This window comes from Mustela nivalis (assembly GCF_964662115.1).
Source record: "Mustela nivalis genome assembly, chromosome: 2".
Taxonomy (NCBI): Eukaryota; Metazoa; Chordata; class Mammalia; order Carnivora; family Mustelidae; genus Mustela; species Mustela nivalis.
Window position 1 is genome coordinate 56,782,069 of NC_139021.1, and position 14,122 is coordinate 56,796,190.

The window sequence follows — 14,122 nt, forward strand, 5'->3', positions numbered from 1 at the left end:
ACTGCAATTACATTATTCTGACTCTAGTTACTTCTGTAATTCAGAGGACAAGTCATAATTGAAGATTGGAATGATCAAGGATATTAGCTCTAAGCTAGACTTTATAGAAGGTGTAAATGTTGACTGGTGAACAAAAGAAAAGAAGATTTGGGGTCAAAGGAAATCGAGTAATAGATGTTCGAAAGAATGTGTGAGAAATGTCATTGGATCTTTAGAGTGGGATCATATTATGGAGGTTTAAAGGGAGCTAGGCAGAAATTTTCAGATTTGTTTCCATGAATGATTGGAAGCCATTAAATGTTCAGAAAGCAGTTTACAAATAAAAAGATCAAAAAATGATCAATACATATCTATTTTGGAAGTCTTCAATGTGGCAGGTCCTGGAGCTAAGAACACGTTATAATTAAAATAAATAAAAAGAACAGTTGATCCACACATGCAATTATGTGCAAAAGAACAGCCTGTTTGTGAGTTGGCAAAAGAAGCCTGTCCCAATGTAAACATAATCATGAAGGAAATTAAAGATTTTGAAACTGAGTTTTAAAGCACTGATATCATTCAGAAAAGAGTGAGGGAAGAAACAAGTGGGTTACTAAGTTTTGTCGTATTTTAAATTGTTGGGATGTTAAATAAGATTTTTAAAGTACTCAGTTTTTGAATTCACTTTTGGAGAGGGAATTTTCAAAATCAAATTTAAAATTTTAAGCCTAGAAAGGGTTTTTAAATTTTTGTTTGTCGTTTGCTTGAATTTGGCCAGGTTCCATCTATAAGGAAACACACTGATTTCTGCAAATGAACCATAGCAAATTATTACTAATTTAACTAAAGTAGACAATACCATTAGGCAAGGACTATTGTTTAAGTGCACTTGTCTTCCCTCTCAAAGCTTAGCTCACTCCTCTGTAGATAACACAAACTCAACATGCATATGATCAGTGAAGGAAGAATGGAAAGCCAAGCCAAGTTATTTAAATCTAGTTGTTAAAATATATTAAAATTACTGTCAATGTCCAGAAAGAAATTATGCTGGGGTCCCTTCAAGAGGGACAATTAGAGCGTTACTTTAAGAGAGCTAAAGGGGAAATAATTTGGCAAAGTTGGTCTTTAAGGACAATGTGCAAAGGAAGAACAATCAGGTTCATCTGTAAGGTCAAGGTCAACAAGTCCAATGTAATCACCAAGAAACAACAGCTAGAAATTAAGAATCCAGCTAGGGTACAGTCCGTTCACTCATCATTCATTCATTCATTCAAGGCAGGTAAATCATATGTAAGAATAGGCCCTGTATAATCACATAGGATTCATACCTGATTCTTTGGACCCAGAGTATAATGAATGCGCAGCTGAAGTAGACTTATATGGAGCCATCAGCTATCACAATCATCAGGATCCAGGTGTAAGCAGCATGACCTAACTTCATGCCTATCAAATGGTATATTCCAAGATACTTTATCCTTCCCTGTTAAAAGTATTTAACAAACTAGAGTGGTAGGAACCTGTTGTTATTCATAGTCCTTGCTCATTCATATCTATTTCAAGAGCAGGAACAGTTAAGATAATAATCATGGGGAGGGAAGTCAAAAGTATGGTGAAAATTACAGAAATAAATTTTAAATTATGTTACCTTGGTGGGTTCCAGGAACAAAAAGAACTTCTGAAAGCTAAGTTTACATTGAATACTAATGTTTATAATAAATAAAATGTGTGTCTTTAAAACTTGATGTTATAAATTTGATTGCTAGCAGTGTAAGAGAAAATATCAGAAGAGGTGAAAGGCATATTATGAAGAAATAGGTTTAACCAGCTCAATACATTAATTATTTCAATGATACAGACTTAATGTGGTTTCCTGTTCTGCGGCCTTAGATTTTACACAGAATTTCAAATCGAAATTTTAAAAATGTATTTTAAAGGTTGACTTTGGGGCGCCTGGGTGGCTCAGTGGGTTAAGCCGCTGCCTTAGACTCAGGTCATGATCTCAGGCTCCTGGGATGAAGACATCCAAACTGGTAAGAAAGAAGTAAAACTTTCACTATTTGCAGATGACATACTATATACAGAAAACTCCAAAGACGGAACCAAAAAAATGCTAGAACAAATAAATGAATTCAGGAGAAGGGGGTGGGATTATGGACATTGGGGAGGGTATGTGCTTTGGTGGGTGCTGTGAAGTGTGTAAACCTGGTGATTCACAGACCTGTACCCCTGGGGATAAAAATATATGTTTATAAAAAATAAAAAATTAAAATAAATTAAAAAAAAAAAAAAAAAGAAACGGGAAAGGAGGCAAAAAAAAAAAAAAAAAAAATACAATCCAACTTACATTTGCACCAAAAGCAGTAAGTTACCTAGGAACAAACCTAACCAAAGAGGTGAAGACTGTACTCTAAACAGTATAGAACACTGATGAAAGAAATTGATGCTAAAGTAAAAAAATGGAAAAACATCCCATGCTCAGGGATTGGAAGAACAAATACTGTTAAAATGTTTAAAATATGCAAAGCAATCTACACGTTTAATATAATCCCTATCAAAATATTAACAGCATTTTTTCACAGATCTAGAACAACACTAAAATTTATATGGAACCAAAAAAGACTCTGATTAGTCAAAGCAATTTTGGAAAGAAAATCAAAGCTGGAGGCATCACAATTCTCGACTTCAATTTATATTACAAAGCTGTAGTGATCAAAATAGTATGGTAGTGGCACAAAAACAGGCACTTAAGTCAGTAGAACAGAACAGAAAACCCACAAATAGACTCAAACTTGTATGGTCAAGTAATCTTCAAAAAAGCAGGAAAGAATATCCAATGGGAAAAAGACAGTCTCTTCAATAAATGGTGCTGGGAAAACTAGATAGCAGCGTAAAAAGAAAGAAACTGGACCACTTTCTTATACTATGCACAAAAATAATCCAAAATGGACTAAAGACCTAAATGTGATACCTGAAACCATCAAAACTCTAGAAGAGAACACAGGCAGTAATTTCTCTGACATCAGCCATAGTAACCAGATATGTCTCCTGAAGCAAGGGAAACAAAAGCAAAAATAAACTATTGGAACTACATCAAAATGAAAAGCTCTGCATAGAGAAGGAAACAATCAACAAAACTAAAAGGCAACCAGTGCAATGGAAGGAAATATCTGCAAATAGCATATCTGAAAAGGAGTTAGTATCCAAAATATATAAAGAATTTGAACAACTCAACATGCAAAAAACGAATAATCCAATTTAAAAATGGGCAGAAGACATGAGCAGACATTTTTCCAAAGAAAAAATATAGGTGGCTAGCAAACACATGAAAAGATGATCGACATCACTCACCATCAGGGAAATGCAAATCAAAACTACAATAGAGTATCACCTCACACCTGTCAGAATGGCTAAAGTCAATAGAAGAAACAACAGATGTTGGCAAGGATATGGAGGAAAAATGAACTGTCTTACCCTTTCGATGGAAATGCAAATTGGTAGAGCCACTGTAGAAAACAGTGTGGATGCTTTTCGAGAAGTTAAGAATAGAACTACCCTACGATCCAGCAACCACACTACTAGATATTTACCACAAAAATACAAAAACACTAATGCACCCCAATGTTTATAGCAGCATTATTTATAATAACCACATTACAGAAACAGCCCAAGTGTCCATCGATTGATGAGTGGATAAAGAAGATGTGAGGCATATATCTATATATTTATATATGCATATACACACAAATACATATACATCTATACAATGGGGTATTATTTAGCCATAAGAAGGAAGAAATTTTGCCATTTGCAATGACATGGATGAAGCTAGAGAGTATTATGCTAAGTGAAATAAACCAGAGAAAGACATTAACAGAAAGATAGTGAATCACTACATTGTACTAAAACTAATAATACACTGTATACTAATGAACTGGTATTTAAGGAAAAAAATTTAAAAAAATAATGTAAAAAAAATCTGTGAGATTTTCCCATGTTACTAAAAAACACACCTTGTCACGCAGGTTTAATGCTTATCATGAAGATATATAATTAACCATTCTCTTATTTAATAATTTGATTTGTTTCTAATAATTTCTACTTTAAGAAATGCTGAGATTAAAAATTCAAATTTACTTGAGATTATTGTCCCACAATGATATATTGGGTCAAAAAGAAAAATATTATCAGTTTTGCCAAAATTTTATTTCATTACAAAAATAAAAGATTTACATTCCGAAAGCTGTCATCCACTGGCTTCCTTAACTTTAGTCTTTCTTAACCTAACTTTTGAATCTTTACTAGTATCTGTAATAACACTACTAATACAATACTACTACTAAGACTAGGGTAGTTATAATTCAATGAAGTATTTCATATGAAAATGTCTTCTGCATAGAAAATTGTGTTAAGTTGGTTTTTCTTCTCATCATTGTTGTTAGTTATTATTGACCAAGTATATTAACAAACGGAAATAGTTCTAAGCAAATATAACTAGTAATACTTACTAAGAACTTAGCCTGTTTAGTCCTGCAATCGATCTTTATGATAAATCTTAAAGGAAAATATCTGGTATATACTTAGTTTAAAAATATTATCTGTACTTTCTTTTTAAATACTAGCTGCCTCCGTGTGTTTAAAGAGAATAGACTTATCACTGAATAAGCTCAGCTTTAGATCAAGGATACTGAACTTCAATGAAAAATTGCCGACTATACTTTCTTAGGGAGAAAAGAGAGAGGAGTAAGCTGAACAATTTACAGTGTGAGGCCGCTTGGTGAGATGCAGGGGGCAGTGTAACAAAGGCTGAGGAAAGAAATGGCAGAACTGTAAGAGTCTGTGCAGGGCGGGGCCCTCCACCGGAGGGAATTTCCGCGGGGAAAATAGGTGGATTACCCTTTCTATAATAAATGATCATCTCTGTCTACTTTGTTAACGGGACTATTAGAAAGAAAAGGTACTGAGTAGTGCAGAGAACTCTGAACTACCAAAACTACTTAAAGAATTACATTTGTGCTGGAAAGAAAATGTGAACTTCTCTTGGCTGATTTATTAAAATAAAATCAAGAGAAATTTTATTCAAATTATTTGAAATAAATGAATATATATTTTAATAAATCATCACCTTTTTTTAGGAATATAATCAATCTTATACTTAGTTTCGTAGAGTGCAAGATGATAAACAACTGGTGATTTCCTCATAATTGAAAAGCTGTCATCTTATCATAAACGCATCATTCCAAACTTTTTTTTGTTTGTGCATGTTAAGTTCATAGGTCATTGAGTTCAGAAGTGCTCAAGCATCCCTCCGAAATGCCCAGTCACTACTGAATACTCTGTTATTTAGTCATAAACAGAATAAGATTAGATTATTCTTTTAACTAGAATATGAAAGCTAATTGGGAATTATTTCAAATAGGAAACAATCATAAAACACTAGTATAAATCTAATATAAACACTATCACTGTTATATGAGGATTAAAATATGAGTGCTTGAAATTTTGTTTAGATAGTATAAAATCAAAACTATTTTGATGAGAATAAGTAAAGTGTGATCACTGGCAGATCAAGATTTAAAAGAATATAAACTTGTCAGTATTCTGGCATATTCTACTTTATTTAGTAAGTACTAAAGTTGCTCAGGAAAAGTGACAAGAAAGAAAACTATCTCCTTTGAGATTAACAGAAGAAGCTGGCACTAAAACCCTCCTCAATTTTTTTTTTAAAGATTTTATTTATTTATTTGACATAGAGAGATCACAAGTAGGCAGAGAGGCAGGCAGAGAGAAAGGAGGAAGCAGGCTCCCTGCGGAGCAGAGAGCCCAATGCGGGGCTCCATCCCAGGACCTTGAGATCATGACCTGAGCCCAAGGCAGAGGCTTAACCCACTGAGCCACCAAGGCGCCCCACCCCAATTTTCAGATGAGACTATTCTTCTAGGCAACTGACCAAGCCATCTGCCTCTTACTTAACTATAGTCATTCTGTGAAACGTCCCTTTTCTTGTTCTGGAAGGTATTTACATTATACTGCAGAGCATAGAGTAGGAAACACTGAGGTGAAGAGCAAAGATTTTACCTTTAAACATGAACCCCACTTACAATTTTATCATTCTGAGGATATTGTCATATTGTTCTTGACAGTGAAGCTTGACCTGGTTTTAAATAATATCATAATTTTACTCAGGCCTATATAAAGAGGCTGTTCCAATAATACACACTAAATTTTGTTGTTGAACAAAGGTATAAACACATAGATCATGCTCATGTTAAGGAATGAAGACGTACATGCATGTGCGGTTCAGAGCTGTACATAATGGGCCATCGTACATTTTTTGTTATTGTTATTCTGGCATTATTTGGTTTCTATTTTTTAATGTAAATTTCCAAAAGCTAAAACTTTCATAAGACCTTTAGGTGTATATTCTGTTTTACTGAAATGCAATTTGGTACTATTGATCTTAAATTTCCCTGTAGACAGTCTCCAGGAAGTCCATTAAGGCTCTGACCCCTCCTGATGACACACATGCTCTCCAGGGGGTGCCCTATCATTGCATCATTATCTTTTATTCATCCCTATACTCTTGCTATCCCTACAGGAATTAGAGACGAAGCTTTTCAAAGACATAAAAACCATGATAGAATGCGGAACAGGTAAGTGCCTCATAAAGAAATATGCTAACATACTGTTACTAAAATTCCAAGGAAAGAGAGTTTTTCCCTGGTGTATGAAGTCTATTCATCAGAGAGATGGCCATAGAGTTGGATCTTGAAAAACAACTGGAACTGCCACTGGTACAAATGGGTAGGTGAGTATCCCCCGAAAAATCTAGAATATAAAGCACTGGTAATTTGTGTGTCTAATTCTAGCCCAGGAATTAGAACAGAAGAAATGGATCAGAAAATATTAAAGATGGAAGGATTTCCAGATGTAATCTAGTCCAGGAGCTTTACAAATCTTTATTTTATGGGAGCATCTTTTAAATAAATATCAAGCACGCAACCAAGAGGTAAAATACAAAGTCAATTATGTGGGAAACTAAAGTACTCCAGATCTGCTAGACTTGGCAGAGCACTGTTTGAAAGCCAACAACCTAATTCCAACCTTTGATGAGAGAATGAGATCCAGAGAAAGGATGTTACTCACTCAAAATCAGTTTTGGGATTGGAGACCAGGCATCCTCTACTCTGCGGTAGTATGTATAACACTATGTATTACCTCAGCTATTTTAGGGTAAGGTTCAAGAAATAAAGTAAAACATTATTCTGGTATCACACCTAGATACGAGGAAACAAATAGTCGTGAACAGTTTCCCGCTCTCCAGCTGAGTTTGTATTTTAAATGCTATCTTTATTATTCACACTTAATTTCCCTGTTTTCATGTAAAACTGAAAATCATATCAAAGACCTGTATTTGCATATTCAAGTGCAGTCATGGAGAATTTTGCCAGAGCTGCCTGCTTCGCTCTCCTTGGCACTTCCAGCCTGGGTTCCATCACAGCGGCACACAGGGACCATCAGTATGTGTCCCTTTCAAAAAAGGGAAGGCTATTTTTCCCAGGTTCAGATTGAATGCACTGCACATGGTAGGTATTTTCCAGTGTGTGTTACTAGTTCTGGATAAACTTTTAAAACTATATGATTAATAACATAATTACCTTACATATAACATAAACAAGCCAAATATTACCTATTAGGCAATTAAGCATCCATTCAGTAATAATTATACTGTTCTTAAATAGCAGAGGATTTTTTTTCAAAAACAAAATTCTTACCTAAACACCAAAAAATATCTAAACTTTACTCAGAATTGAGAAAGTGTATGTTTCCATTTTTTTCAGTTTATGGTGAAGTGCTCCTTCATGTTCATACCTCATGGTAGTTAAATAAATATAGGACACTTGTTATATTCCCTCTTGTTACCTAGTTTCTAATAAACAAAATGTTTATTTAACCACTAAGTACTCACACAGCATAGCAATTTCTTTATACAAAACACACACATACACACACACACACACACACAAACTATTAAAAACAAGAGACAGGGCCTCATAAATGACAGAGCCTGGTATTATTTTCCAGACTGACTTTATCTCTGATTTTTTACTGTGCTGTGAATAAGCGTAGCGCTCTAAAGACAGTCTCCGAAAGTTTAAATCCTGGCTCTACCACTTATTAGTTACGTGACCTCAGGGAAATGTACCTGAATTCTTTTTGTCTCAATTTCTATGTGTAAAAATGAAATAATATCTCACATATAACTGAGAAGTAAGTATGTTAATACATGTGAATCATTTAGGATTGTAACTGACATCATAAAATTCTCAGTGTGAGTTATTATTTGTCTGGAACTATAAACAAATGAAGGAGTCACACACTTGTTTTTTTCAAAGAAGGCAGAAGAAAATCCAGATATTCCATATGGATTATGAGACTAAAAAAAAAAAAAAAAAAAAGAGGTATAGATTTTTAGAATTTTTAAGCTATGCAAGAAATAAAAAAAAGCTTTGATTAACTTGCAGGAAATATAGCCCACCTCCTTTTTGGTGTATGTAACTGCTGACTGTTAAAGGTAATCATTTCTATTTTTTTAGGTAAAACAATCATTTGCCTTCATTCATGAGGAAAACTAGGAAGATAATCTAAGAGGCTGATCTCTCTCTTAGAAAGGGTTGAAGCTTTGGCAGGATAATTCCAGAGCTGTACTGAAAGAAGAGTTCTGTGCCTTAACATGTACGATGGGCCAATTCTGAGCAAGGCATTTTGCAAGGCCCTTTTCTAATTTAATCCTAACCAGACCCTACACTAAGATGTATTATTGTCCTGTTTTATAGATGAGAAAACTGAGACTCAAAAGGTGTAGTAACTTCAGCAGGGACACGTAACACTGACAAGTGACAAGACCAAGATTCTAACCTAAATTTATTTGATACCAAATGCATTCTCAGATCACTGCATCGCACTTGGGGACTCCAGAGTGGGCTCCATTAGCTACTCCATTCCCAGATTCAACATCTAGCTCTTACTTTGCTATAAATTTTACTATCTTCACTGACAGAAAAAGATTGGTTAAAAAAAAAAAAATCCACTCTAAGATACTTGGGATTTCAGAATCTATATAATGACAAGTTTTAGGACTTTATTGTCTATAGAAGTATTATTAGAGCTCTCATATCCAGGAGTTCCCTTTAAAGGTTTTTATCCTCTGTCTCCAGAATCATTTGAATTTCAAAATCATTTGAATTTATATGAGATTATGAATCATGAGAATTTGTTTTCATAATTTTTACAAAGGTGTAAATTGTAATACGAAGAAATGCAAGGTCTAGCAGAATAATAAACACTAGATTTTGGTTTTATTTAACTTGGACATAAATCCTATTTAGAATATTTATATACTTGGAAAATAGGCGTTTCTTGCTTAGGTATCCTTTGACCTTACACTCCAAATTTGGTCACCAGAATTAACTGTTCTTCCACTCTCATACATGTAAAGAAACTTTAATTCTAAATATACAGGATTCAACTGATAGATATGGAATAATTCTCCATAGTGTGATTTTAATAAATAGTCTAGCACTAAAAGTCATGATTCAAAAATTAACCTAAGAATCCCTTCAAAATCTCCAGGTAGGCTTTGACCACAGGGAACACATTCATGTGTCAAGTGAAATGGTTTTTCCTTTTTCACTTTAGGATAATCTAAAAAAAAAAAAAAAAACAACCCAAAATATTTACAATACCTGAAGCCATACTGGCAAATGCCTCTATTTCACATGACAAACTCTAGTAGAGGCATTATCAATAAAAAATGACAAGATGCTAATAAAAAGAGTAGAATAAGGAGTTTACTTAATTCTAAAGCTAAATATTAAATCTTTAGTTTTATTTTGAAACAGGTAGGTTTTTATTTTGAAACAGATTAAGTAAACCAAAACAACAACTACTACATGAAGTGAAACTTTTATGCTTAATTTTCAAGTCAGATCTATTCATATTAGGAATGTTAATATTTTGGTCAGGGGCATTTACTTGTCTAAAGACTCTTCAAGTCTTTTTCTGTGGAACTGGAGCTGTCTCTTTACCTCACAACACTGATTTATTTTCCTAGCTCTAGAAGGGGTGAGGGACTTACCTGGATGGGAAATTTGGAAAGGCTAAACTGGGATGGTGCATCACTCCATCTAGGCCCACCGAAAGTTACACAGAAAGAAATTCTCAAAAAAAAAGGACATGAATAAATTACATGAATATATGCAAATTACAAAATAAATTACAGTATATGCAAAAGCAAAGCATAAAACAAATTTTAAAATTTTGCTTCATTACACATTATTTCCTCACAAATGCTAAACCACACAACCCTGTCAATTTTGCCAGTAAGTTCAGCAAGTGTAAAAGCAACATAGCCTGATACTGAAGTTGACAGTAAAACATACACTTTAACTCAGAAGTTCAACAGTTTGCTTTGGAAATTGAAAGCAGATTAGAAAGTCATAAACAAATTACCACTTATAAACACTTAACATATATTTTAGTTTCTTCTCTATACTAAAAAATTTTATTTCTATGGTTTGTTGTAAATGAAAAATAAGACTGGGAACTGGCCATTTTGTCCTTGGCATTTTAAAATAAAAAACAATAAATAAATAAAATCTCTTTGAAGCCTTAGGTTTCCAGTGCTCATCAATATAACTGATCTAAGGGCTATTAGTGGCTCATAAAATAAGCAAGCTCAATAAAATAATCATAAACTTACATGTTTATTTAGTTCTGAGACTTAAGTGCTGGACCTTTGTACCTGACTGTGCCTGGAGACAGGTTCATTACACACACACACACACACACACACACACACACACACACACAAAACACACATGCACTCATGCTCTCTTAATTATATAAAATCACAAAACCATGTTTATGGAACACCTATGATGCCATCATCTCTTTCCTTCAGTAAATAACAAAGGGGCATTATTTAGTTTCATTTTCTAAATAAATAAGTCAAGTAATGGCTTTTTATTTAAATTGTAAGTATTTATAATTCTTGACCTCTAAGTTTCCTCGGAATGGCAGATAAACCAAATTTTTTAAGAAAGGCTTGACTAATGTGAACATATTTTACCATTTACCATACATATTTACCATTATCAAATTCATTTTAAGTAATGTTTAAGAATCGGGAAATCCAAAACTTGAAATTGTATTTTCATACAATACTCCTCTTCTAACTTCCTAATTTACCACATAAATGGAAATGTTAACAACTTTGTAATTTCTCAAATGGCAGTAGTGTCCTAGACATATTTGGGGTGAATAAAGCGTATGATTCCTACACAGCAAATAAAATGTTTTTACACAAGAAATGTCTCTTGTTAGTAACAGAAAATTAGTAAAGTAATAAGATATCCTTGATTTAGTTGTCCCTGTCCACTTTCTTTAAGCTTCTATTGCCTACAATCAGTATCCCTGGTATTGTTGAAAGTGAGACATTTCTGTCTGCACTGGGAATAAAATGAAAAGAGCAAACAAGTCCCTGCCCTCATGGAACTGGCAGAGTCCATCCCAAGAGAATCATCATCTGTGTTCCTCTTTTCTTGAAGTATTTACCTATTCCATCCATTTCATAGCTGTACCTTACATTTCATCTTTGTTTTTAAGATTTTATTTATTTATTTGACAGAGAGAGCTCACAAGTAGGCAGAGAGGCAGGCAGAGAGAGAGGGGAAAGTAGGCTCCCTGCTGAGCAGAGAGACGGAAGTGGGGCTCGATCCCAGGACCCTGAGATCATGACCTGAGCCGAAGGCAGAGGCTTTAACCCACTGAGCCACCCAGGTGCCCCACACTTCATCTTTTTAATCTAAATTCCATCTCCATAAATCAACTATTATCCTTCAAGAGAGGAATCTTAAATATACACATTTGCCCTCTGTACCTTCACTTAGTAAGGGGAAAAATAGGGTAAAGTGAAAACACAGTGAATTCTAGCCTTAGCTCACCACTTACCCACTTTGCAAGTTTAGGCCAATCACTTAACTTCTCTCAAGCTCAGTTTCCTCATCTGTAAAGTGAAGGGGATGGCCTGTATCAGTGGTTTTCAAATTCTACTGGGAAAAGTTTTCAGAATTAAAGGGAGGTCCTACAGCATGAGAGGAAGGGTCTTCACTCAAAAGAGGCAAATGGAGGCTTGGAACCCCTTCTCCTTCCTCAACTGCAGCTTACAATTTTGTTGTAAAGAGAAAAATCTTGATGCTAAAAAATGTTTTAATTATTCCATCTCAAGGTTTTGCAATCACGTACTTCATCTTCTCTGCCACACAAGCTGAGGTGGAGGAAGAAGAATAGGATAGGAAGAAATGAGGTAGTAAAAAGGGAGGAAGGAAGACAAATTATTTTTAATAGAGTTTAAGTACTACTATATTTCAAAAAATTGTGTTAGGAACAGTATGTATGTTTCCTTATTTTTTCTATTAACAACTTCACAAGACAGGAATTATTAGGCCCATTTACACATGAGAAAAATACAGCTCAAGGTTAGATAACTTGATCAAGTACTACAATTAAGAAGCAGTAAGGCCAGAATGTTCTCTTTCTGTTATCCCAAGATCCCCTTAAAAAAAAACCTAACAAGGACATTACATTTGCTTTTTGCTCTGTTTTTTTTTTTTTTTTTTAATGTTTCCTATATTTCACCTTAATCCTCGCAACATTGAGGAGTAAAGCTCTGCATTATTCTTATTTTGCCAATTAGGAAACCAAGGTTCTAAGAAATGGAAGTGATCTGCCCAATACCAAAATAATTCAACGGGAGCAAGGATGGAATTAAATACCTGAATTCATATTCTGTGTTCTTCCGAAACACCAAATTTTCTCCTTTAAAAGAAAGAAAGAGAAATAGGGAAACAGTAAAAGGGAAGAAGGCAGAACAGCGGGGACAAGTGGAAAATTATAATTCCACTGCTTATTTAAGAGGGCTAGGGAGTTAAATGAGATAATTTAATGGAAAGCACCTTGAAAAATCTGAAATACTCTATCAATATAAGTCATTATTATTATTATTTCTTCAAACAATGTGCACTGAAGTCGACATCTGATATTTTTGTAAAATTCCATGTGGTAATTGCAAATATAAAAGAGCTATATAATGAACTAATTGCTTAGACATACCACAGAAACTCATATAAAAGAAGGACAATCTGACACTCTTGAGATTATGATACAACAGTTGGTTATATATGCCTGCTTTCTGCTCGTGATATACAGTCCCTACTGGCAGTAGAATAATTCAAATTTTCAATTTTTCTTGAATTTCATCACAAACTTAATCAAAAGCATGGAAGTCAGTATTTTAATATCCTTGCACCATGTGAAAAATAATAGCATGCTCTACTACTGAACTCTTAGAGCATTTTTTATTTTGATTGTCTTCCCATTATACTGAGAGATTGTCAGGACCTTATCAGGAAGATCATCCAAACAAACTAGAACATTATTAAGGTTCCAGCAGTGCAGTAACTCACTGAATGTATGAGTGATTAAAAGCCATACAGTTGTGACAAGGACCATAAGGAGATCAGACAAAAGAGTTACATGTCTTTAAAAAAAAAAAAGACTAGAATGATTTAACCCTTTGTATCTTTTACCAGTATTAAAACTGCAGCATTATTTGATCAATTTTTAAAGCCTTATGTGACTGAATTCCTTATGGCAATTAATTTCCAAAGGTCAAAACAGAGGAAAATAGGATCAACAAAAAATTACAACATAACTATCACCTTGCCGCAGAGCCAGCATTCCAAAAAATGATATTTAACAAAACAAGATGTCCTGACACTAGTAAAACGCTACCACTTTTGGATATTGTCATTGAGGATAGTTAAACTTTTTTTGATTCATTGAGATATTTGGACTTAGAAACATATTCCCATTGCACTTAACATTCACAAAACTATTAATTAAATGCTTCCTATTTGCCAGACATTGCACTGTTCACTGGAAGTAAGGCATTATGTGGGAATAGATGCTCCTGGGAGGAATGAACAGTCTAGGGTGAGAGAGAAAATGCTAAATTAATTTTTACAATGGGATGTAATTGAAAAAATGCCTCTGCCACATTGTTAAATGAAGCCGACTGACCTTT

General features: G+C 34.1%; 1 protein-coding gene across 4 annotated transcripts in view; it reads right to left on the reverse strand.

Annotated features, from left to right (window-relative positions):
* The window catches only part of HNF4G (hepatocyte nuclear factor 4 gamma), a 120,549-nt gene that overhangs the window by 60,464 nt on the left and 45,963 nt on the right, over positions 1-14,122 (reverse strand). The window contains exon 1 of one of the 4 annotated variants that reach the window (XM_082719811.1): positions 10,115-10,185. The exons of the other annotated variants lie outside the window; for them this stretch is intronic. The gene's annotated coding sequence lies outside the window, so the exon portion shown is untranslated. Of the gene's footprint in view, positions 1-10,114; positions 10,186-14,122 lie in introns of those variants that run through there. 4 annotated transcript variants of the gene reach the window in all.